Raw genomic sequence first — 23,243 nt, 5'->3', positions numbered from 1 at the left:
CATATGTGGACTTCTCTCATAGGCGCTGCTCAGAATACGAAGAGAGTGGCCAAGATAGAGCTATGAGGCGTTTTATCATCTAATCTTACAAGTAAAATACTGTGCATCATTTCTGGTCTATTCTACTGGTCAGACAGACCAGCCTTGGTACCGTGTGCAAAGCTGCTATACAAGGTATATATATTAGGAGGTAGGGATCAGTGGAGCCATCTTGGAGGCTAGCTACTACATTTCCCCAAAACTCAGGGGTTTAAAGCAACCATTCTGTTAGTATCTCTCATGAGTCTGTGGGTTAACAGGGCTCAGCTGGATGGTTCTTCTGCACCCCACGATGTCTGTTGGATCTGCAGCCACTAGGGCTCAATTGAGCTGGAATCTCAAATGACATATTCTCATGGCTGACAGTTGGTGCTGGCTGTTGGCTAGGAGCTAATCTAAGGCTGCCTATGGGAAAGTCTTGGCTCTCCTCCATGTGACCTTTCCATATGGCTTTGATTGGATTTTGAGAGGGAACATCCCAAGAACAGGAATGTAAGCAGAAAGAAACAGAAGCTACCAAATCTCCTAAGACTTGAAATCAGAAGCCCTCGAACATTTTATATTGCATTCCATTGGCCAAAGCAGTCACAGGGACAGCCTAGATATAAGGAAAGGGGAAATAAACCATACTTCTTGATATGAGGAAGAGCATATGTTTGTAGTAAGGGGAGGGATTACTAGTAGCTACTACACAGACTAATGGGGCTACCACTACCCAAAGATTGTGCTTCAGGGTTTCTCACTAGTGAATGTGCAAAAGCTCCAGAGGTGGTGAAATATTCCAGGTGCTCTTAAATTTCTGAACCTATAACCCTGGCTTCATTTTTCTTTAATATTTTTAATTAAAAATTTATACATGTAATTGTAATGAAGTTGATATAGAAAAAACAGGTAATCAATACTTAAGAGACTATGTAATTCTGGTACACAGCATCTTAGAATTTACACTATGCAAAAGTAATAATTTTATTTTACAAAACTGTAACCATTTTGAACCTACTATTTTTGAATCTGCCATTTTCTCCTAAAACTAAATTGTGAGTCTCTTTCTGTGATGGTTAATATAGAGCTACCTCAGTTTAAGGGTTGTATAGTATTTCATTGTATATCTACCAGCCAAGACTGTTGATAGCAACAACAGAGATACACTGTGGTTAGGTTATTTAGCAAAAAAGGAAAATTTTTGAAAAGTATTGGATAGCCCATGGAATCTATGCTATGTCAGTTTAGAGTTCCATTAGCTATTTTTGTGTAATAATCCGTAAGACTTAGTAGAATAAAACATTCACCATTTTAATATACCCATAAATTCTGTGGGTCAGAAATTCTAACAGGGCACAGCAGGGATGATGCACAATGTCTGGGATCTTGGCTGGGAAAATTCACACTAAGAGTGAGATGAAAGGCTGGGATGGGGGTGGAGTGGTAGAATCATCTGGAGGCTATTTCATGCACATGTTTGGAGACTGGGCTGCCATGAATTGAACTCTGGGCTGGGCAGGGACTCTTGATCAGAGTACCTATACAAGCTCTCTCTGCATGATTTGGGCTTCCTCACAGTGTGGTGGCCTCTGGGTAATCTGACTTCTCACAAGGTTGTTCAGTGCTCCAGGAGATGGTGTTCTAGCAAGCAGGGAGGAAGCTTCATAGCCTTTTGTGACCTAACCCTGGAAATCACTTTCACCAAAGTCTATTGATTGAAGTGGTCACAAGCCTGCTCAAATTCAAAAGAGGGGACATAGTTTCTACTTCTCAGCAGGAGGAGTAGAAAAGAATTTGTGGCTATGTTCTAAAATCACCATAATTAGGATAATCTAAGTTACCATAACAAAGAAACTTCAACTTAAGTGACTTAATGAATATGGAAATTCATTTCTCTGGCACATAACAGTTACAAGGTGAGTAGTCTAAGTCATTGAGGCAGCTCTGCTCCACCAGACAGCACTATGTCCTGGAATCTAGGCTCCACTGCCAACATGGCAGTCTTGAAAACTGCTAACTGTTCTAGTGTCTTTGTGGGCAAAACCTTAGGTAGGAGTCCACACACTGGCCACTCAGCTCACATGCTTGTATATTGTCTTCCAGGGAGCAAGGAGTGGGCATATTTGTCTTCTTTATGCAGATGTTGGCAATTTGATCTCTGGTTCCTCTGCCTTTTTTCTAAGACCAGCTTGAACATCAAGGAGTTCACGGTTCACGTATTGATGAAGCCTGGCTTGGAGAATTTTGAGCATTACTTTACTAGTGTGTGAGATGAGTGCAATTGTGCAGTAGTTTAAGCATTCTTTGGCATTGCCTTTCTTTGGGATTGGAATGAAAACTGACCTTTTCCAGTCCTGTGGCCATTGCTGAGTTTTCCAAATTTGCTGGCATATTGAGTGCAGCACTTTCACAGCATCATCTTTCAGGATTTGAAATAACTCAACTGGAATTCCATCACCTCCACTAGCTTTCTTCGTAAGGCCCACTTGACTTCACATTCCAGGATGTCTGGCTCTAGGTGAGTGATCACACCATCGTGATTATCTTGCACTTATCTCACAGGCTAGTAAAGTAATGCTCAAAATTCTCCAAGCCAGGCTTCAGCAAAACGAGAACCGTGAACTTCCAGATGTTCAAGTTGGTTTTAGAAAAGGCAGAAGAACCAGAGATCAAATTGCCAACATCCGCTGGATCGTGGAAAAAGCAAGAGAGTTCCAGAAAAACATCTATTTCTGCTTTATTGACTATGTCAAAGCCTTTGACTGTGTGGATTCACAATAAACTGTGGAAAATTCTGAAAGAGATGGAAATACCAGACCACCTGACCTGTCTCTTGAGAAACCTATAGGCAGGTCAGGAAGTAAGAGTTAGAACTGGACATGGAACAACAGACTGGTTCCAAATAGGAAAAGGAGTACATCAAGGCTGTATATTGTCACCCTGCTTATTTAACTTATATGCAGAGTATATCATGAGAAACGCTGGGCTGGAAGAAGCACAAGCTCGAATCAAGATTGCCAGGTGAAATATCAATAATCTCAGATATGCAGATGACACCACCCTTATGGCAGAAAGTGAAGAAAAACTAAAAAGCCTCTTGATGAAAGTGAAAGTGGAGAGTGAAAAAGTTGGCCTAAAGCTCAACATTCAGAAAATGAAGATCATGGCATCCGGTCCCATCACTTCATGGGAAATAGATGGGGAAACAGTGGAAACAGTGTCAGACTTTATTTTGGGGGGCTCCAAAATCACTGCAGATGGTGACTGCAGCCATGAAATTAAAAGACGCTTACTCCTTGAAGAAAAGTTATGACCAACCTAGATAGCATATTAAAAAGCAGAGACATTACTTTGCCAACAAAGGTCCGTCTAGTCAAGGCTATGGTTTTTCCTGTGGTCATGTATGGATGTGAGAGTTGGACTGTGAAGAAAGCTGAGCGCCAAAGAATTGATGCTTTTGAACTGTGGTGTTGGAGAAGACTCTTGAGAGTCCCTTGGACTGCAAGGAGATCCAACCAGTCCATTCTGAAGGAGATCAGCCCTGGGTGTTCTTTGGAAGGAATGATGCTAAAGCTGAAACTCCAGTACTTTGGCCACCTCATGCGAAGAGTTGACTCATTGGAAAAAACTCTAATACTGGGAGGGATTGGAGGCAAAAGTAGAAAGGGACGAGAAAGGATGAGATGGCTGGATGGCATCACTGACTCAATGGATGTGAGTCTGAGTGAACTCTGGGAGATGGTGATGGACAGGGAGGCCTGGCGTGCTGCGATTCATGGGATCGCAAAGAGTTGGACACAACTGAGAGACTGAACTGAACTGAACTGAACTGATGCTTCTGTAGTGGAAAGCATCAAGTGGGTGCTTGTTTCTTATCTTTAAATTTCTTCCCTAAACGAAGAATGATCAGATACTAGATACCCTAAAAACCAACAAATATCCAGTAGAATATGGATGTACCATATCCCAGCTCTTACTGATAGACATTTAGGTTATAAGTTTCTGTTGATAAGATGTTATTTACACTGTTTGGAGGAACATTCAAATATCCTTGAATATTTGTAAGGTATTTTTTTCCCTTTAAGATAATTTCAGGACTTCCTTGGTCGTCCAGTTGTTAAGAATCCACCTTGCAATTCAGGGGATGTGGATTCAATCACTGGTCTGGGAATATCCCACATGACATGGGAGCAACTAAGCTCATGCACTACAACTACTGAGCCTGCTCCCTAGAGCCTTTGCTCTGCAACAAGAGAAGCCACTGAAATGAGAAGCCTGTGCACTGCAACAAACAGTAGCCCCTGCTTGCCACCCCTAGAGAAAGCCCACTTGCAGCAATGAAGACCCAGCACAGCCAAAAAAAGCAACAAACAAAGGAAACACTGTTACTGCCTTGATCCTTATCATGCCCTTATCCAGACTGACTATATAACCTCTTCCTATTTATGGGGTGCAGGTGCAGGGCGGGGGAAGGGGGCAGTGGATAGTTCTTATGGAGCTAGCCTGCTGTGTTTCCCTTTGCCTGCTGCTGCTGCTGCTAAGTTGCTTTAGTTGTGTCCGACCCTGTGCAACCCCATAGACGGTAATTCACCAAGCTCCCCCGTCCCTGAGATTCTCCAGGCAAGAACACTGGAGTGGGTTGCCATTTCCTTCTCCAATGCATGAAAATGAAAAGTGAAAGTGAAGTCGCTCAGTCGTGTCCGACTCTTTGCGACCCCATGCACTGCAGCCTGCCAGGCTCCTCCGTCCATGAGATTTGCCTGGCAAACTAATAAAGCCACCCTTTCCTTCTCCGTGGGGGAAAAAAAAAGATACTTTCCAAGGAGTCATGTCATAGTTTCTGATGTCTAGTCCACAGTTTCTGCGTCTAGTCCTACAGAAACCCACCAAAGATGGCAACCTCCTCCTTTTCTTCAAGTCAGGGGTGGCAGCCCAGCAATTTGTATGAGCCAGGGAGAAAGTCTGGAGAGATTCATCGTGTACTATCAGGGATGCTCCAGGATTAAGTGTTGGGGTGGCCATGATCATAACCTGCTCTTGTTTATGGAGCACTGTGTGAAGGGCTGTACTCAAACTGTCTCACTTAGTCTTTGCATTAATCTGATGGGGAAGATTCATCTTCATTTGATAAAGTATCTTTATCAAATTATCTTTGACAAATTATCTTCATGTGATAGATGGAGAAGCTTAGGTTCCAAGAGATTAGGTAATTTATCTAAGGCCTTAGAGTCAAATCAGTGCTTGGAATACTTGCTCGTAGGATATTCCCTCTCTAACCCAGCTGCCATACTGTGGGAAGCCCAAGCCACATGAAGAGGCTATGTGTTGACATTTCAGCCAACAGCCCCAGCTGAGCTTCCAGCTGGCAGCCAGCATCAGCTCCCAGCCATGTGAGTGAGCCAGCTTGGATTCTTCAGCTCTCTCTTCAGCCCAGTTGACACCCCAGGTGGCTACAGCCCTAACCAACATCACAGTAGTAGAACTGCTAAGTTGAGCTCAGCCACTCCAAAGACTGGTGAGAATGAGATAGTTTTTGTGTCAAGTCACTGAGTTTTGGCAAGATTTTTTATGTAAGAGTGACTAACCAAAACAGGTGGGGAGCTACTCATTCTTGGATGAATCCCAGCAGAGTCTGAGGAGGGGGTTACTGCTCTGCGGGTATCACTAGAGTAGGGGGTCTTTGATGATTCTTACAAGCTCAGTGCACTAGGCTGCATCTGTATATGACAGTTTTGCTTGTTCCCTGCCCTAGATGGGGAAAACTTCATTGAGTCACAAGTCTGGGAAGAGAAACTGTGTATAAATAAGTTGACAGAAATCTGGGCAAGATTCCCAAAGTAAATAATGTTGATTCTCAGCACAAAGAAGACATTGCTTAATGCTACAAAAACTCACATAAACAGTCATTTCTTTATGACTGATTTGCTATATTTTCAAATTCCAAAAAAGTAACCATAATAACCATCATTTTAAAAAGCAGCACTTGGAAATGCTGGAACATTGTGTGCAGTTCCTGAGGTCACAACAGTATCCTTATCTTTTGGAGCTTCCCAGTCCTGTGGGCTGGAGGTTGTGCCAGTTTGACCTTTGGAAAGCCCCAGTTGGCACTCAGATCCCAAAGCAAAATCCAACTTTTCTCTCCCAAAGAGCAGAAGAGAAGCTCACAACAGTTCAATAAGATGGTGGCCTTTACCAATCTTAGGTGTTTACTCTCCTAACCCTCACCTTTCAGTCCCTTTCAGTTCAGTGGTTCTCAAATCTGGGGGCATAAAAATCATCTGGGAAGTATGTAAAAGGTGTAAAAATCCAGGATTCTTCCCTGAAGATTCCCAGTTTCTAAGTCTGGGGTTGGATCTCAGAATTTTTATTTTAAAGAGAACCAGCTGGGACCTCCTTGGCAGTCTAGTGGTTAAGACTCCTCGCTTCCAATGCAGGGGGTTCAATCCCTGGTTGGGGAACTGAGATTCCACATGCCATTGTGCATGGCCAAAAAGAAAAAGAACTGGCTAATTCTTCCACTGTTGGGCCCCATACCCTAAGCTGAAGGCCTTTCCTGAAAGTGTAGAATAGAGATGGGGAGAGGCCTCGATAAGCCAAACCTCCAGAGACTGGGATGGACCTTGGAAGGGGGTCAAGATGGGATATTCAGATTCTGAGCCAGGAAGGATATAACAAACTCTGTAGCAAACGATTTTCAAAGTTTGTTTCTTCAGACCCTAGGGGGTTCCTCAGATGTACTATCACCTCCAACCCCAGCAGTTTCTCTTTGATCTGTTTTCTCATAGTAGGTTTCCAAGAAAGATTGTGTTAGAAGAAAAGATTTTACTACTAAATTCCCTTCCTGCTTAAGGATATAGTTTGGTGAGGGTGAGGAGCAAACAGAACCCTCAAACCTTGGTGGTAAGAATGAAAAATGATGCAGCCACTGTGGAAAAGCTTGGTGGTTCTGTAATAAGTTACATGGAGATTACCATATGTCTTGGTTTGCTCAGGCTGTTGTAACAAAATACCATAGATGAGGTGAATTAAACAACAGACATTTATTTCTCACAGTTCTATTGTAAACGTTTGGCTCTTTACAGCAGTCCAAAGGTGGAAACAACCCAAATTTGACCATAACTGACAAATGATGAACGGGTAAAAGTAGTATATTTCTACAATGAAATACTACTTAACTATACAAAAGAATGAAGTATTGATACATGAATGAATGTTGAAAACATCGTGCTATGTGAAAGAAGTCAGTCACAAAAGGACAAATAATTGCATGATTCCATTTATATGAAATATTCAGAATAGGCAAATCCATAGAGACAGAGATGGAAAGCAGATTAGTGATTGCCAGAGATTAGGGGAATGGGGTAATGGGGAGTGACTGCTTAATAAATGCAAGATTTCTTCTGGGGATGATGAAAATGTCCTGGAACTTGATAGTGGTGATGGTCGCACAACATTGTGAACGTGCTAAATGTCAGTAATGACAAGCTTTATGTTATGAGAATTTCACAAAATACAGCAATGAAAAAAACCCCGATCAACAGACCTAGGACAATCATCTCATTATTATTACTATTATTTTTACTGATAAGGTAGCTGAGGTCAGAAAGGGGAAATGGCTTGGTGAGGTCACCCAGCCTGTTAGAGGTACAGCCAAGGCTGGTGACACCCAGCCTGCCATAGCAGGCTGCCTCTCTTCCTCAACTTGGTCCCCTACCCCCAACCCCTACCCAAAATGCTAAGATTCAGGGACATGCAATGTCCTGATCCACACATCACACCATAGTTTTTGCAGCTAGGCCCCCTGCTTCCCAGGCAGAGGTCCACCTTACCCCCCATAGAGCTGGGCTAGCCTTTTTTCTGCTGTCACCAGTGTCTATTGCCTTCAAGTGTGTTGATGAAAGACAAACCCACCTCTAACTTCGTACTTGAGTAAATCTTCCTAAGGGGCTCGCTAAGCTGCATTCTTCGGACAGGGTTGATAAGGGCTGGGTGCATCAGATTCCTTACATTACAGACATTGCTTAGCTTCCCAAACTCCAGCTGGGCAGAGATTCTGGAGGAGCTGGTGATGCTCCCAGGGCTGGGTCGGATTTATTCCAGCCATACGCATTTGTGTGGTTGGCTCTTATCTCTGGCTTTGGACCATATGCTTCTATCCCACAGTAGGTGCTTAATAAAGATTCATTGTAGGCTTCCCTGGGGGCTCAGTGGTAAGGAATCTGCCTGCCAACGCAGGAGACACTGGTTGATTCCTGGTCTGGGAAGATTCCACATGCTGCAGAGCAACTAAGCTCGTGTACCACAGCTACTGAGCCCGTGCTCAAGCCAAGGAGATGCAACTACTGAAGCCCATTTGCCCTAGAGCCCGTGTTCCATGAGAAGCCTGAGCACTGCAACTACAGAGTAACTTGCCACAACTAGAGAAAAGCCCACACGGCAATGCAGACCCAGCGTAGCCCCAAATCAGTCAATCAATAAGATTATTTAAAAAAAATTCACTGGCACCAGTTGTCCCTGTTTTGTGGTCATCCTGGGACTGTCTTCATTCTAGTTAAGAGAGTTCAGGAAAAGGCCTCACTTTCCTTGGTGCCATTGAGAATAAAGGACTCAGGGTAAGTTTTACATGAAGTGAGAATTGTTTATCTGGTAGCCAGCCATCTGTCCTGACCCTTTGTGACCCCATGGATGCAAAAGTCAAGTCCATGGAATTCTCCAGGCCTGCAATACAGTCATGTCCAACTCTTTATGATTTCATGGACTGTAGCCTGCCAGGCTCTTCTGTCCATGGAATTCTCCAGGCAAGAATACTGGAATGGGTAGCTGTGCCCTTCTCCAAGGAATCTTCCCAACCCAGGAATCGAACTCAGGTCTCCTGCTTTGCAGGCAGATTCTTTACCGGCTGAGCCACCAGGGAAGCCCAGGGTAGCCATCTGAGATGGAATTATTCACCATTTTGGAGGTGGGGGCAACAGAAGGGTTTAACTCATCTGCATTTGCATTACTGTGAACTTTAGAGGTCAGGTCTTTGGGAACAATCCCTTCAGCCTCTTACCTAGGGTTTCAAAAAATTGCTAAGGGTTTTGTTCTGTCTCCTCAGATCCTGACCATTCCTTACATCTCTTAGTCTCCAGACAAATCATGGAGTTTTTAAAAAGTGCATAAACATACGAAAGGGCAATTGCAGGACCCAAGAAAACTGGCTCTTTGGCAATTTTCTAATCTCAGCTGAGAACCCTGGCTGAGAAGGGAAACCTAGTTCTGCTCATTTGTATTCAGTATCTGCTTCAGCGTGGGGATGGAGAGGGCGAATTCCCTCAATCCTCACATGGTGACTCGCTTCACTCAGCCTCTGAAGATGATCTAACTCCTTGAACCTGAACTTGGAAATTGACTTCAGGCAGCAGGGATGGACGGAGACATTAAGGAAGACAGCAGGGTAGCAGTGGCCACAGTTTCTAAGTTGCCATTTGGGATAAAGCAGGAAAGGCGAGAGTTGCTACAGGGCAGACAGAGGTTTGGGGGTGAGTATTTACAGTTCAGCCTTGGTGGTTGTATGTGGTTTCCCTGCTGTGTGGACAGATGGCTTATGTCTGGTTGCAGACTTTCATTTTACAGGACAGAGAGGTTTAGAAATGCTCTATTCCTGTTGGGAGATTTCAGTGTATGACTCTGTTCAATGATCCGAGGTGTCCTGCAGAAGAGAAATCTGCCTTGGTGTTGTTCAATCCAGTCTTTCCCAGTTATTTGACTTCAGAATTCTTCCTCCTTCTCCCATTATAGCACTCATTTATACTCCGTGATAGCCAGGTTTCCAAGAAATAATGGGAAATGCCTCCTTATATCCTGTGGAGTTGGTTCTGGCCACTGATGCCCTACAATGAGCAGCAATGGTGATATTCGGGCAGGACACAGGACAGGGGACCCTGTTATAATAATCCAGGAAGTAGCATCACATGTTGTACCTATCAGGCTCCTTCCTACACTGAGATGTTTTGATTCTCTACACACAGACCAGGAAACCACTATTTGCTGAGCACCATGCACTAGGAGATTTTTGTATGTCATCTGTGTGATTTTCCCTCAAGTCTGTTGTTTCTATTCTATAATGAGGAAATTGGGACTCCAAGAGGTTGTGTAAGGAGGTCACCCAGTTGAGTTTGTGGCAGAGTGAAGATCTGGGCTGAGGACGATGGGACCACACTGGTACCCCCTCCTCAGACACCAATGGTGGGAAAGGAAACCGGGGCAGCCATAGTTCAGCAGTTCCTCCATCAGTTAAAGAGAATTGCCAAATGTCTTGGGCTGCTATGATAAAATACCATGGCCTGGGGGGCTTAAACAGCAGGCGTCTGGTTCTCACAGTTCTGGAGGCTGGCGAGTCCCACGTCAGGGTTAGTGTCTGGTGAAGACTGGCAGGTGGCTGCCTCTTGCTGTCGCTCGCCTGTGTCTCGCCACTTCACTCATAAGCTGCATTTTCATGTTGTTCTTTCCAGAGTGTCTGGTTCCCATGAGGAGCTGTTTGGCTGGTCATGTGACATTGGGTCCCTGGGCCTCAATTTCCTCATCTGTAAAATACGATGCTGCTCTCATTTTCTTTCTTCTGAACTTTCCCACATTTTCTTCTTCCTTCCCTCCTCTCCTCTTTCCTTCTCCCTTAATTCTTCCTCCCTCAGTTTGTTTTTCCACGTTGTCATAAACCTCCATCTCCAGCATTAATTTTCCCCTGGAAGATCCTTGAAACTCCCCTGTGGGATCCTCCCTAAAGTGGCTTGAGAGGCACCGATGGTTTTTCAGTAACAGAGACCAGACACGAAGGCGACTGCTGAGGAATTTCATGTCAGTCAGGCGCTCTGTGCTCTGCATCTAGAATAGGGCAGTTTCCAAGGTGACTGAGCCTGGAGTGTGAGGATAAGGTGATAAGGTGAGGGCCTGGAGTTATGAGCTGCCAAACTCATAAACCATGCGGGCTTCCTCTGAGCCACTCGCCAAGCAATTTAACAACCGACTTGTTTCAAAGTGTTCCAAACTATTTAATGATCAGTGCATCTATAAATAGGGTCGTAAAAACAATCTGGATAGATATTAATGTATGGGTTCAGTCCTGGAGTAACTAAACCTTGAGTTGTTTTGACCTCAGAGAGCCATCAAAGTCTGCTGCAAGGGACAATTCTGCAGCTGTCTTGTGGCAGGTGTTTTGTTCCTGTTCAACGTGTCCTTGTGTGTATAATTTGTTAACATGACAATAATGTGCTGCTTGGCACTCGCAGTTTAAAACTAAGTGCCTTCACACACATGTTCTCATTTGATCCTGGCAAGCCAGGCATTATTACGAGGCTCCAGGGAGATAAGTGACTCACCTCAGGACATCCAGAATGTGGGGTGAATGGGGCTGGGGTGGTGGTGGGGTGATAGCAGAGTCCAGATTTCAGATAAGGACTATGTGGCTTCCAAATTCATTTTCCTATCTTATTCCATCAAATCCTATTTCCTGGTTTAAAAGACTGGATACAATCAGTGACTCTTCTGTCCTCAAAGGGGCCAGCACCCAAGTTTCTCCTTTGATTGCTTTACATTAAAAATAGGCTGGCCAGATTTAGTAAATAAAAATATAAAACACCTCATTAAATTAAAAATTCAGATTAAACAATGAATAATTTTTTTGGTGTAAGTATGTCCCATGATACCTGGCAACTGTGACTTAAAGTACTTGCTATTGTCAGATAAGATAATTCTTACCTGTTCCTCTTTTTGGAGGGCAGAATAGAGCGTGATGATTGGAGCTTGCGTGATTTTTGATTAAGGGCTCTCCATAATCAGGACTTGCAACACCCTGATTGCGCCTATCTGATTAAAAAACAAAAAATAAAAAAATAAGGTACTTGCTATTAAATATTTTTTCTTTTAAAAAATAATATGAGTTACAGAAAATTTTGAAAAATCAGATAAACAAAAGAAAAGTGAAAGTGAAAGTCACTTAGTCATGTGCGACTGTTTGCGACCCCATGGACTGACTATACAGTCCATAGAATTCTCCAGGCCAGAATACTGGAGTGGGTAGTTTTTCCCTTCTCCAAGGGATCCTCCCAACCCAGGGACTGAACCCAGGTATCCTGCACTGCAGGCAGATTCCTTATCAGCTGAGACATAAGGAAAGCCCATAAGCAAAAGAAAGAAAATATAAATTAGTCCTAATTTTACTGTCATGTACTTTTAATATTTAAATATTAGCTGTTAATACTTTGCTATATTATTGAGACCTCTTTTTCCATTATGCATATGTTTATATGCATAATTCCTTTTTAAAAAATAGAAAAATGAGTTTACTGATTATATATTACTTAGTTCAGTTCAGTCTCTCAGTTGCTTTGCAATCCCATGGACTGTAGCATGCCAGCATTCCCTGTCAATCACCAATGCCTGGAGCTTGCTCAAGTCAGTGATGTCATCCAATGATCTTATCTTCTGTCGTCCCCTTCTCCTCCTGCCCTCAATCTTTCCCAGCATTGGGGTCTTTTCTAGTGAGTCAGTTCTTTGCATCAAGTGGACAAAGTATGGGAGTTTCAGCTTCAGCATCAGTCCTTCCGATGAATATTCAGGACTGATTTCCTTCAGGATTGACTGGTTTGATCTCCTTGCAGTCCAAGGGACTCTCAAGAGTCTTCTCCAACACCACAGTTCAAAAGCATAGATTCTTTGGCACTCAGCTTTCTTTATAGTCCAACTCTCACATCCATGCATGACTACTGGAAAACCACAGCTTTGACTATATGGACCTTTGTCAGCAAAGGAATGTCTCTGCTTTTTAATATGCTGTCTAGGTTAGTCATAACTTTTCTTCCAAGGAGCAAGCATCTTTTAATTTCATGGCTGCAGTCACCATCTGCAGTGATTTTGGAGACCAAAAAATTAGTCTGTCCCTGTTTCCACTGTTTCCCCATCTGTTTGTCATGAAGTGTTGGGACCAGATGCCATGATATTAGTTTTTTGAATGTTGAGTTTTAAGCCAACTGTTTCACTTTCCTCTTTAACTTTCATCAAGAGGCTCCTTAGTTCTTCACTTTCTGCCATAAGGGTGATGTCATCTGCGTATCTGAGGTTATTGATATTTCTCCTGGCAATCTGGATTCCAGCTTGTATTATTTAAGGTCTGCGTTTTTTTCACTCAATAATATATCTTGGATATCTTTCTATGCCTTGATAAATTCTGTACTATTCAAATGACTGCAAGGCCATTGATGGCATAACACACTGCCTTTAGTGAATCCCCTATAGGCGAACACTTAGGTTGTGTCTAATGTTTTATTATTACAGACTTATCATGAATAACTTCACTGAGTCTTTTGGACATCCCTGGGGTAACTTTCTGACAGTAGAATTTTTCGGTCAAAGGATATGCAAACTTTAAAGGCTTTTTTATAGGTTGTCAAGTTGTGCTCCAGAAAAATTGTACCAGTTTATATTCTTACAAATAGTGTCTGAAAGTGCCATTTCCTTGCATACTGTCAATATTGGGAATTTTCAATAAAAACAAAAAGAAAAAATAACTCATTTGATTCTGAGCCTATCCTGACTCCATAATCATATTCAACACTCTGCCCTCAAGTATGTAATCTTACTTCTTTCTACTGAGCCTTAAATTCTCAAAAAAGGGAGTAGATTAGATCAGGGGTAGAAATCACTACTACTGTCCCATCACATGCTGAATTTCCATCCAAGTACTAACAGGCCTTATCCTGTTTAGCTTTTGCGATTAGAGGAGTGCATGTTCAGGGCGATATGGCTGTAGACCACCTGCTGAATTTCCACAGTGTTCAGAATCTTATTCACCTTAGCCTTACAGGTGGCCATTACTAATGTAAAGAACTTGCTCATTAGGGCAAATTTCCCTTTATGTAGGAATTCAGTTAATAAATGGAGACAGAATGGTAGAATTATAACGTCATCAGTATTTGTTTATTTTAGGTATCAGTTCAGTTCAGTCGCTCAGTCGTATCCAACACTTGTGACCCCATGAACCGCAGCATGCCAGGCCTCCCTTTCTATCACCAACTCCCAGAGTTTACTCAAACTCATGTCTATTGAGTCAGTGATGCCATCCAACCATCTCATCCTCCGTCATCCCCTTTTCCTCCTGCTCTCAATCTTTCCCAGCATTAGGGACTTTTCAAATGAGTCAGTCCTTCGCATCAGGTGGCCAAAGTATTGGAGTTTCAGCTTCAACATCAGTCCTTCCAAAGAACACCCAGGACTGATCTCCTTTAGGATGGACTAGTTGGATCTCCTTGCAGTCCAAGGGACTCTCAAGAGTCTTCTCCAACACTACAGTTCAAAAGCATCAATTCTTTGGTGCTCAGCTTTCTTTATAGTCCAACTCTCACATCCATAGATAACTACTGGAAAAACCATAGCCTTGACTAGATGGACCTTTATTGACAAAGTAATGTCTCTGCTTTTTAATATGGTGTCCAGGTTGGTCATAACTTTCCTTCCAAGGAGTAAACATATTTTAATTTCATGGCTGCAATTATCATTTGCAGTGATTTTGGGGCCCCCCAAAATAAAGTCAGCCACTATTACCACTGTTTCCCTATCTATTTGCCATGAAATGATAGGACCAGATGCCGTGATCTTAGTTTTCTGAGTGTTGAGCTTTAAGCCAACTTTTTCACTCTCCTCTTTCACTTTCATCAAGAGGCTTTTTAGTTCCTCTTCACTTTCTGCCATAAGGGTGGTATCATCTGCATATCTGAGGTTATCGATATTTCTCCCGGCAATCTTGGTTCCAGCTTGTGCTTCTTCCAGCCCAGCATTTCTCATGAGGTACTCTGCATAGAAGTTAAATAAGCAGGGTGACAATATAAAGCCTTGACATACTCCTTTTCCTATTTGGAAACAGTCTGTTGTTCCATGTCCAGTTCTAACTGTTGCTTCCTGACCTGCATACAGGTGTCTCAAGAGGCAGGTCAGGTGGTCTGGTATTCCCATCTCTCAGAATTTTCCACAGTTTATTGTGATCCACACAGTCAAAGGCTTTGGCATAGTCAATAAAATGGAAATAGATGTTTTTCTAGAACTCTCTTGCTTTTTCGATGATCCAGCAGATGTTAGCAATTTGATCTCTGGTTCCCCTGCCTTTTCTAAAACCAGCTTGAACATTTGGACGTTCACAGTTCATGTATTTCTGAAGCCTGGCTTGGAGAATTTTGAGCATTACTTTATTAGCATGTGAGATGAGTGCAATTGTGCGATAGTTTGAGCATTCTTTGGCATTGCCTTTCTTTGCAATGAAAACTGACATTTTCCAGTCCTGTGGCCACTGCTGAGTTTTCCAAATTTGCTGATATATTGAGGACAGCACTTGTACAGCATCATCTTTCAGGATTTGAAATAGTTCAACTGGAATTCCATCACCGCTACTAGCTTTGTTCGCAGTAATGCTTTCTAAGGCCCACTTGACTTCAGATTCCAGGATATCTGGCCCTAGGTGAGTGTGAGTGAGCACACCATCATGATTATCTGGGTTGTGAAGATCTTTTTTGTATCAGTGTATCAGTGTATGTTTATTTCAGGTGCAGAGGAAATATTAAACTATTATGAACATGTAATCAGTGAAATTCAGACTAAGGGCAACTCTATAGGTCATATGGCTTCTTTTCTTTAAAAAAAGAAACAAGTGGGAAAAAGAAAAGGATACAGGGGAAACAACATAAAAGATACATAAAAGATATATTCACCAATCAGAATGTATGGAGCATTCTTGAATCTTTAGTTTTTTTTAAAAAAAACTATTGGAAAGAATCCACCATTCATGAGACGATTAGAAATGTAAACATGGAATGGATATTTGGTTAAAGTAAGTAATAACTACTAATTTTAAAACACATGTTAATAGTATCATCTATGTTTTAAACAAGAGCCTTCATCTTTTAGAGCAGTGGTTCTCAGTTTTGAGATTTTGCTTCCCAGGATATTTGGCAATCTTGAGATATTTTTGGTTGTCATAACTGGAGGGAAGGTGTTACCAGGGTCTAGTAAGTAGAACCCAGGGATGTTGCTAAACATCCTATAATGCACCAGATAGCTGCTCACAGCGAAGAGTCATTTGGCTCACAATGGTAATGATGGTCAGATTGAGAGGCTCTGTTTTAGAGATACATATTAAAATATTTGGGCAGTGGTGAAGAGTCCACCTGCCAAGTAGGAGACACAAGTTCAATCCCTGGGTTTAGAAGATCCCCTGGAGAAGGGAATGGCTACCCACTCCAGTATTCTTGCCTAGGACATCCCATGGACGGAGGAGTCTGGAGGGCTATAGTGTGTGGGGTCACCAAAGAGTTGGACACAACTTAATGACTAAACAACAACAAACTGAAGTATTTATGGGTAAAATGATATTATGGGTGGGATTTGCTTTAAAATAATACAGTACCCCTCCCCTCCCCACTTTAGCAGCAGTTTTGTTTTCTGCCCTGTTTCAGTTACCTGTGGTCAACTCTGGTTCGAAAGGATTAAATGGAAAAATTTAGAAATAAACAATTCAGAAATTTTAAGTTGCACACCATTCTTTTTTAAAAAATTATCTAATTATTTATCATTTCTTTTTGGCTGTGCTGGGTCTTTGTTGCTGCGAGGGCTTTTCTCCAGTTGTGGTAAGCAGAGGCTACTCTCTAGCTGTGGTGTGCGAGCTTCTCATTGTGGTGGCTCCGTTTGGTTTAGAGCACGGGCTTTAGCGTATGAGGGCTTCGGTAGCTGCAGCATGTGGGCTCGGTAGTTGTGTCTCCTGGGCTCGGGGGCACAGTCTCAGTAGTCGTGGTGTCCAGACTTGATTGCTCCTTGGCATGTGAGATCTTCCTGGGTTAGGGGTTGAACCCCTGTCTCCCACATTGGCAGGTGGATTCTTTACCACTGAGCCACCAGGGAAGCCCCTTGCACACTATTCAAGGTAATATGATGAAATCTCATGGGATCCCACTCCATCCTGCCTGGGACATAATCATCCCTTTGTCCAGCATATCTGCCCATTAGTCATCTAGTAGCTGCCTAGGTTATCATGTTGCCTGTCATGGTAACCCAGTTCTCATGTTCAAGTAACCCTCATTTTACAGAGACCACATTCACATAACTTTCATTCCAGTATATTGTTAAAAATGTTCGATTTTATTTTTGGTTACTGTTGTTAATCTCTTATTGTGCACAATTTATAATTGTATTTTAGGCAAACATGTATAGGAAAAAAATCATACATCTAGGGTTCACTATTTCATACATCCACTGGGTGTCTTGCAACCCCCACAGACAAGGGAGGATAATTGTATGTGACAGAGGAAATGGATGGAGGTCTGGAGGCATGGACTTGTTGATGGTTGCTGTTTGGGGCTGGGTAAATGTTATAGGACTTCATTATATTCTATCTCCTTTAGGTAAGTTGGGGCTCCCCTGGTGGCTCAGATGGTAAAGCATCTGCCTGCAATGTGGGAGACATGAGTTTGATCCCTGGGTCAGGAAGATCCCCTGGAGAAGGAAATGGCAACCCACTCCAGTACTCTTGCCTGGAAAATTCCATGAACTGAGGAGCCTGGTAGGCTAAAGTCCATGGGATCACAAAAGTGTTGGACACAACTGAGCAACTTCACTTTCTTTTAGGCAAGTTTGAAATTCTCCAAAATAAAAAGTTTAGGGAATTCCCTGGCAGTCCAGTGGTTAGGACTCTGTGTTTCTTCTGCAGGGGACCTGGGTTCAATCCCTGACTGGGGAACTAAGATCCTGTAAGCCATGTGGTGGAGCATTCCCCCCCATCCCCCCAAAATCTTCCGATGAGGTGGATTGCCATTTCTTCTGGATTCCTTTTCTAAGAACCATCTTTTTCTTTCTCTAGTAACTTTAAATTTTTTCTAATCTCATCCATAGGGAACTGTGAAATAGCTTAATTTGTGTGTCCTCCTATCTCTGCCTTCCCTACCACCAGAGGGGAGGCGTGTAGGTCAAACTTCCCCACCTTGTTTCTGTGACCAATTTTTTTTTTTAATCTGCAAAGCAGGGACACACATGAATCTTGTTTACTGCCTGGAGTTTTTTTAAAAAAATTTTGTCTGTGCCATGAGGCATGTAGTATATTAGTCCCCCAACCCCAGAGATTGAACCTGGGTCTCCTGCATTGCAGACAGATTTTTTGCTGTCTGAGTCACCAAGAAAGCCCAGAAAATTGAAGAGGAGAGGTTATTTACCAATTAACCATTAAGTTAAAATTACACTGAAATTCAAAGACTTTACTTCCAGACCAAAGACTGCACTTAATATTAAGGGAAGAAAAAATGCAATTTTGGTAATGCCAGATGAAATGGAATCCTTGGTCTTATAAAAGCTCCATGGGAGACTTCTCTGGTAGTTCAGTGGCTGGGCATCTACATTTTCAATACAGGGTGTGGGGTTCTAAAATAATTTGTATAGAATTTATATTACTTTTCCCTTACATGTCTGGTAGAATTTACCTGTAAAGCCATATGAACTTGGAGTTTTCTTTGTGGAAATGTTTTAAACTATAAATTCAGTTTCGTTAATAGACATGGTATTCAGGTTATCTATTTGTTCTTTCATAATCTTTGGTAGTTTGTATCTATCAAGGAATTCTTCTATATCATCTAAGTTGTCAAATTTATTGGCATAGAAGTTTTCCATAAGCATCTCTTACCATCTTTTTAATCTTTGTAGACTCTTTAGTGATGTCATCTCTCATTTCTTAAATTGGTAATTTGTGTCTGAAATAAAGTTTTTCTTTTTCTTTTTTTTTTTGGCTGTATATTGTAGCATGTGGAATCTTAGTTCCCTGGCCAGGGATCAAACCCGTGCCCCCTGCATTGGAAGCATGGAGTCCCAACTACTGGACTTCAAGGAAAGTCCCTGAATTAAAGTCTTTTAGAGGACAGAAATTCAACAAGGAAGACAGAATTTCTTTGTTCATATGAGAAAATCTATTTATGCTTGAAGTATTTGCTTTTACACATTTTATAGAATTATTCCTTATGCTGAAATAATGCAGCAGGAGGCTTATGGGAAGCAGAAGGGAGACAGCCAGATGAAAATCTGATTTGTAACCAGGCTCTGTCTTTATGAAAGGAGGAAGCAAGAGTGATAGGTCACCTTGAAGTTTTTTTGCATACTGGTTGCTTCAAAGAAGCACATAGTTTTTGTCAGGGTCATTGACTCCTACATTCTGGATTCTTTCCAAACCACACTATTATTTTGGGAACATGTGATCTTAAATAATGCCACTGTGCCTGTTCATTCTCAAACACTGGAGATTCTGACAACATTGAACAGCTCAGATAATATTCTAGGTCTGCTTTTCCAGGAAGAGTTGGGGGACGTTTGAAATTGTGGGAAAACCATAGGTTTTAGAGTAAGACAACTGTGACTTCAAAGTATGGCTGTGCTGCTCACTAGCTATGGACTCAGGGTACAATTGTGGAACTTCTCTCTGAACTCTACTTTCCTCACGTACAAACTGGGGACAATGAGACCTACTTCATAGTGCTCTTGGGGTGTTTAAATGTGATAATTCATGGGTCTAGCACATATTATCAACTCTGAGTGGATCTCACGCGGTGGTCCCTGGACCAGCAGCATCAATAGCACTTAGAAGCTTGTTAGAGATGTAAATTCTTGAACTCCAGACCTACAGAATCAGAAATTCTGGGGGTGAGTCCCAGTAATCTATGTTTTCATAAGTCTCCTCGGGGATCATGAGGACCTGCCGCGTTGGAGTACATGGATTAGCATATTCTTTGGCAGATGGTAGAAGCTCAAGATATACTCTTTTCTCCCATTATTTGTGCTTTCTTGAAAACTAGTCTTTCGGTTTATTATTGGCTCTCATACTAATTAAACTTATCAAGAGTTAAGAGAGTCTTTCTCTGTCTCATCTTTTTTTCCCTTTTTCCAAAGTTTCTGGTGCGTGTTAGCATTCAGTAGAACTCAGAAAGTTAACTGTATTTCCATGTGTCACAAAGGACAGAACTGCCCTTGGCTTTCCAGACCTATACTTATTTATTTGATTTATGTAGCACCTTGGCTCAATCGTGTCTCTGAAATATGAGGTGTTCTGTGTGTGCCTGGAGTGAATACCAATCTATGTATGATACCTGGGATGTCAGAATATAATGTCTTACTTTTAGTGTCAGCCAATAAACATAAAGGCATGAGCAACATCATAGGTCATTTGGTCCTGATTAAAGAAGAGATGTCATAAAACCTCACAAAACCCAAGTGGAGTGAGAGAGAGAAGAGGGCAGGCCAATAAATAAATCAAAACCCTAAGATGCACATAAAATTCTTTTGTTTAAAAAAGGCAACTTTGTTTGGTTTAAGAAAAACCTTAAGCTGAGAGACCAGTCACAGCTACCCTATAGGATGGTTGTGAGAAATGAATGTGATAATCCCTGTATTTGAGCATGGTACACTTTATTAAGCACTCAATATATTACTAAATTATTACTAGTAATAGTAGTAGGTGGTAAGTGAATGTTTACTGGATAAATGGCTCATTAAACGAGTGCTTGGTTGAATGAAATAATGAACTATCAAGTTGTTTGATCACAGATAATTTTTCTTAGTGCAAAAGCAAGCTTCAGGGAAAATTATTCATTTTGTAGTGAGTCCCATAGCAGCTACTGGATAAGTATAGTTGAAATTCAAAAAAGGAAAGAAAAGTTCTATTTATAATAGTCCCAAACTAGAAACCACCAAATGTCCATCAAAAGCTGAATGAATAAAGAAATTGTGGTTCGCCCATAAACTGGATACTCTTTAGAAACAATAAGAAAAAAGCTAAGGTGTCACACAACTTAGATGAATCTCAGAAACATTATACTGAGCAAAGAAAGCCAGACACAGAAGGGTGCATGCTGTATGATTTCATTTCTGTCACATTCTAGAAGTGGCAAACCTAATGTACAGTCAGGAAGCTCATCAGTGGTTGCCTGAAGTTGGGAATGCAGATTGGGATTGACTTCAAAGGGACCAGCAGGAACCTGAGAAGGTGCTAGTGAAACTCTGTATCTTGATTACAAGAGGGTGTACATTTGTCAAAACTCATTAAACTGAATATTTCATTTATTTTTAGAAATTTTATATATTTATTTGGCTCTGCTGGGTCTTTGTTGCTGCACTTGGGCTTTCTCTAGTTGTGGTAGGCGGGGCTACTCTCTAGTTGCGGTGCATGGGCTTCTTATTGCAGGGGTTTCTCTTGTGGAGCACAGGCTTTAGGCACATGGGCTCAGTATTTGTAGCCCTCAGGCTCTAGAGTTTAGGCTCAGCAGTTGTGGTGCACAGGGTTAGTTTCTCCGAGACATGTGGGATCTTCCTGGATCAGGGATCAAACCCATGCCCCTTGCATTGGCAAGGCAGATTCCTATCCACTGTGCCACTAGGGAAGTCCAAACTGTACATCTTAAATGGATGGATTTTATTTCAACAAAATTGATTTTAAAAAATCAGAAAACAACAACAACAACCCCAAAAGTCTCTCCTGCCAAGGCTTAGAATCCACTGTGGTGCCACTGTGGATTCTGAATCCAGAGTGAGATGGAGTGAACGCTACAGTGTGCCCTGCTCTGGCTGGAGAGGTCAAGGCCCATATGCCCAGGTGCCATCGACCAGGACTGATCACTCTGGGGAGACCAAGGAAATGGTGTGGGACAGTGTGCCCTAAAATGAAGTAACTGCAGCAAGTAGAACAGATATTTCAAGCTTGTTTTTCAGGCCTTCTTTTGTCTTGTTCTGAAACTAAATGTTAACCTCTAATTCATCCTGACCTGGCATATGTCCAAATGCATTTAAACATGATGTTCCAAGCCCTACAGGAATCTTTCAGGGGGCCTGGAAGAATCTTAACAAGATGTCTCACCTTGAAAGGCTATCTTACAAATCATTTTCCAAACTGCTATAATCACAGACATTCTGTGTGGCCTCCAGCCCTACTGCTGTGTGTGTTTGATCACCATAGAAGAGTTCAGACCAGTCTGGGAGAACAGGCACGAGGGAGGGTTGCTTCTATCCACCCAATTACCATTCATCTCTCCATCCATCTAAACACAGAATCCAAACATGGTCATTTAGCTTACTTGAAACATAGAAAAAAATACGTACAAAATAAAAATTCCACCCATCAGTGAAAACCACTGATAACATTTTGGTCTACACTTTTTTCAGGGATACACAAAAACACATAAACAAATTTATTTAAAATTAAAAAATAAGATCTTACTGTAAGAATTGTTTTGTAATCATTTTTTGCCATCATGTAATTTATTGGGAGCATTTCCTGATGAAATAATCTCAATCAACATCCTATTAGTCAGTTACTGCTAGGTAACAAGTAACCTCAAATTCTCAGTACACACACAGTTAGCACTGGTTCTCATTTAAATGTTTTCTGGTCAGTTGGGGTGACTCTGGTCCATATGTCTCCATCCTGCCACTAGGATCAGTTGATTAGTTCCAGCATGTTCTCATAATGATGAGAGAAACACAAGGGGACACACCCCACTGGCACACTGCAAATCTCTACTAATTTCACATCTGCTAACATTCCATTGGCCAGAACAAGTCACATGGGCCAGCTTGAAGTGAAAGGGCAAAGAAACAGACTCCACCACCTGTGGAGGAATTGCAGTCACGCGGCAAAGGCCCTGGATACAAGGAGGGAGATGAAATTGGAGCCAAGATCGCAGTCTACCAGAGACCTCATTTTCAATGCCAGACTCATGTGAATGTTCACAAATTTATTTATTTATCACTTGTAGTGCTATGTTCCAGCTACAATTCTAAGTACTTTATAAATATTTAATTCTCAAAACGGACCTGTTTACAGATGAGGAAACTGAGGTACAGAGAAGTTAAACAGCTTGCCCACAGTCATACAGCTAGTAAGTGGGGGAGCAAGGAAGTTTACATCCAGAGTCTGTGCACATGAGTATCATGCTTGGCTACGTCTCTTATGATTTGTCTGTTAACCTCCTGCTCCCACTAGACCGTGGACAGGAACTCAGCAAACAGAGTAGTACTTGGCCCTGCAAGCCTCAGTATATATTTGTTGGATCAGTTTCATCATTATCCTATCACTAGATATTTCACTTGGTTCTAATGTGTTTAGCTATCAGTATTCTATAATATTATGGGGTGAAATGTGTCCCCCCCCAAGATTCATTTGTTGAAGCTCTACCCCA

The 23,243-nt window shown here is 42.0% G+C and overlaps 1 non-coding gene across 1 annotated transcript; it reads left to right on the top strand.

Annotated features, from left to right (window-relative positions):
* The first annotated feature begins 11,734 nt into the window (after nt 1–11,734).
* Nucleotides 11,735–11,870, top strand: LOC120859781. The gene has a single exon (XR_005720149.1). It is a non-coding gene; the product is annotated as a U8 small nucleolar RNA (small nucleolar RNA).
* Nucleotides 11,871–23,243: the final 11,373 nt, after the last annotated feature.

The sequence above is a fragment of the Oryx dammah genome, unplaced genomic scaffold, assembly GCF_014754425.2.
Source record: "Oryx dammah isolate SB20612 unplaced genomic scaffold, SCBI_Odam_1.1 HiC_scaffold_2, whole genome shotgun sequence".
Taxonomy (NCBI): Eukaryota; Metazoa; Chordata; class Mammalia; order Artiodactyla; family Bovidae; genus Oryx; species Oryx dammah.
Note: the sequence above shows the minus strand (reverse complement) of the source record. Positions and strands in the feature narration are given on the sequence as shown.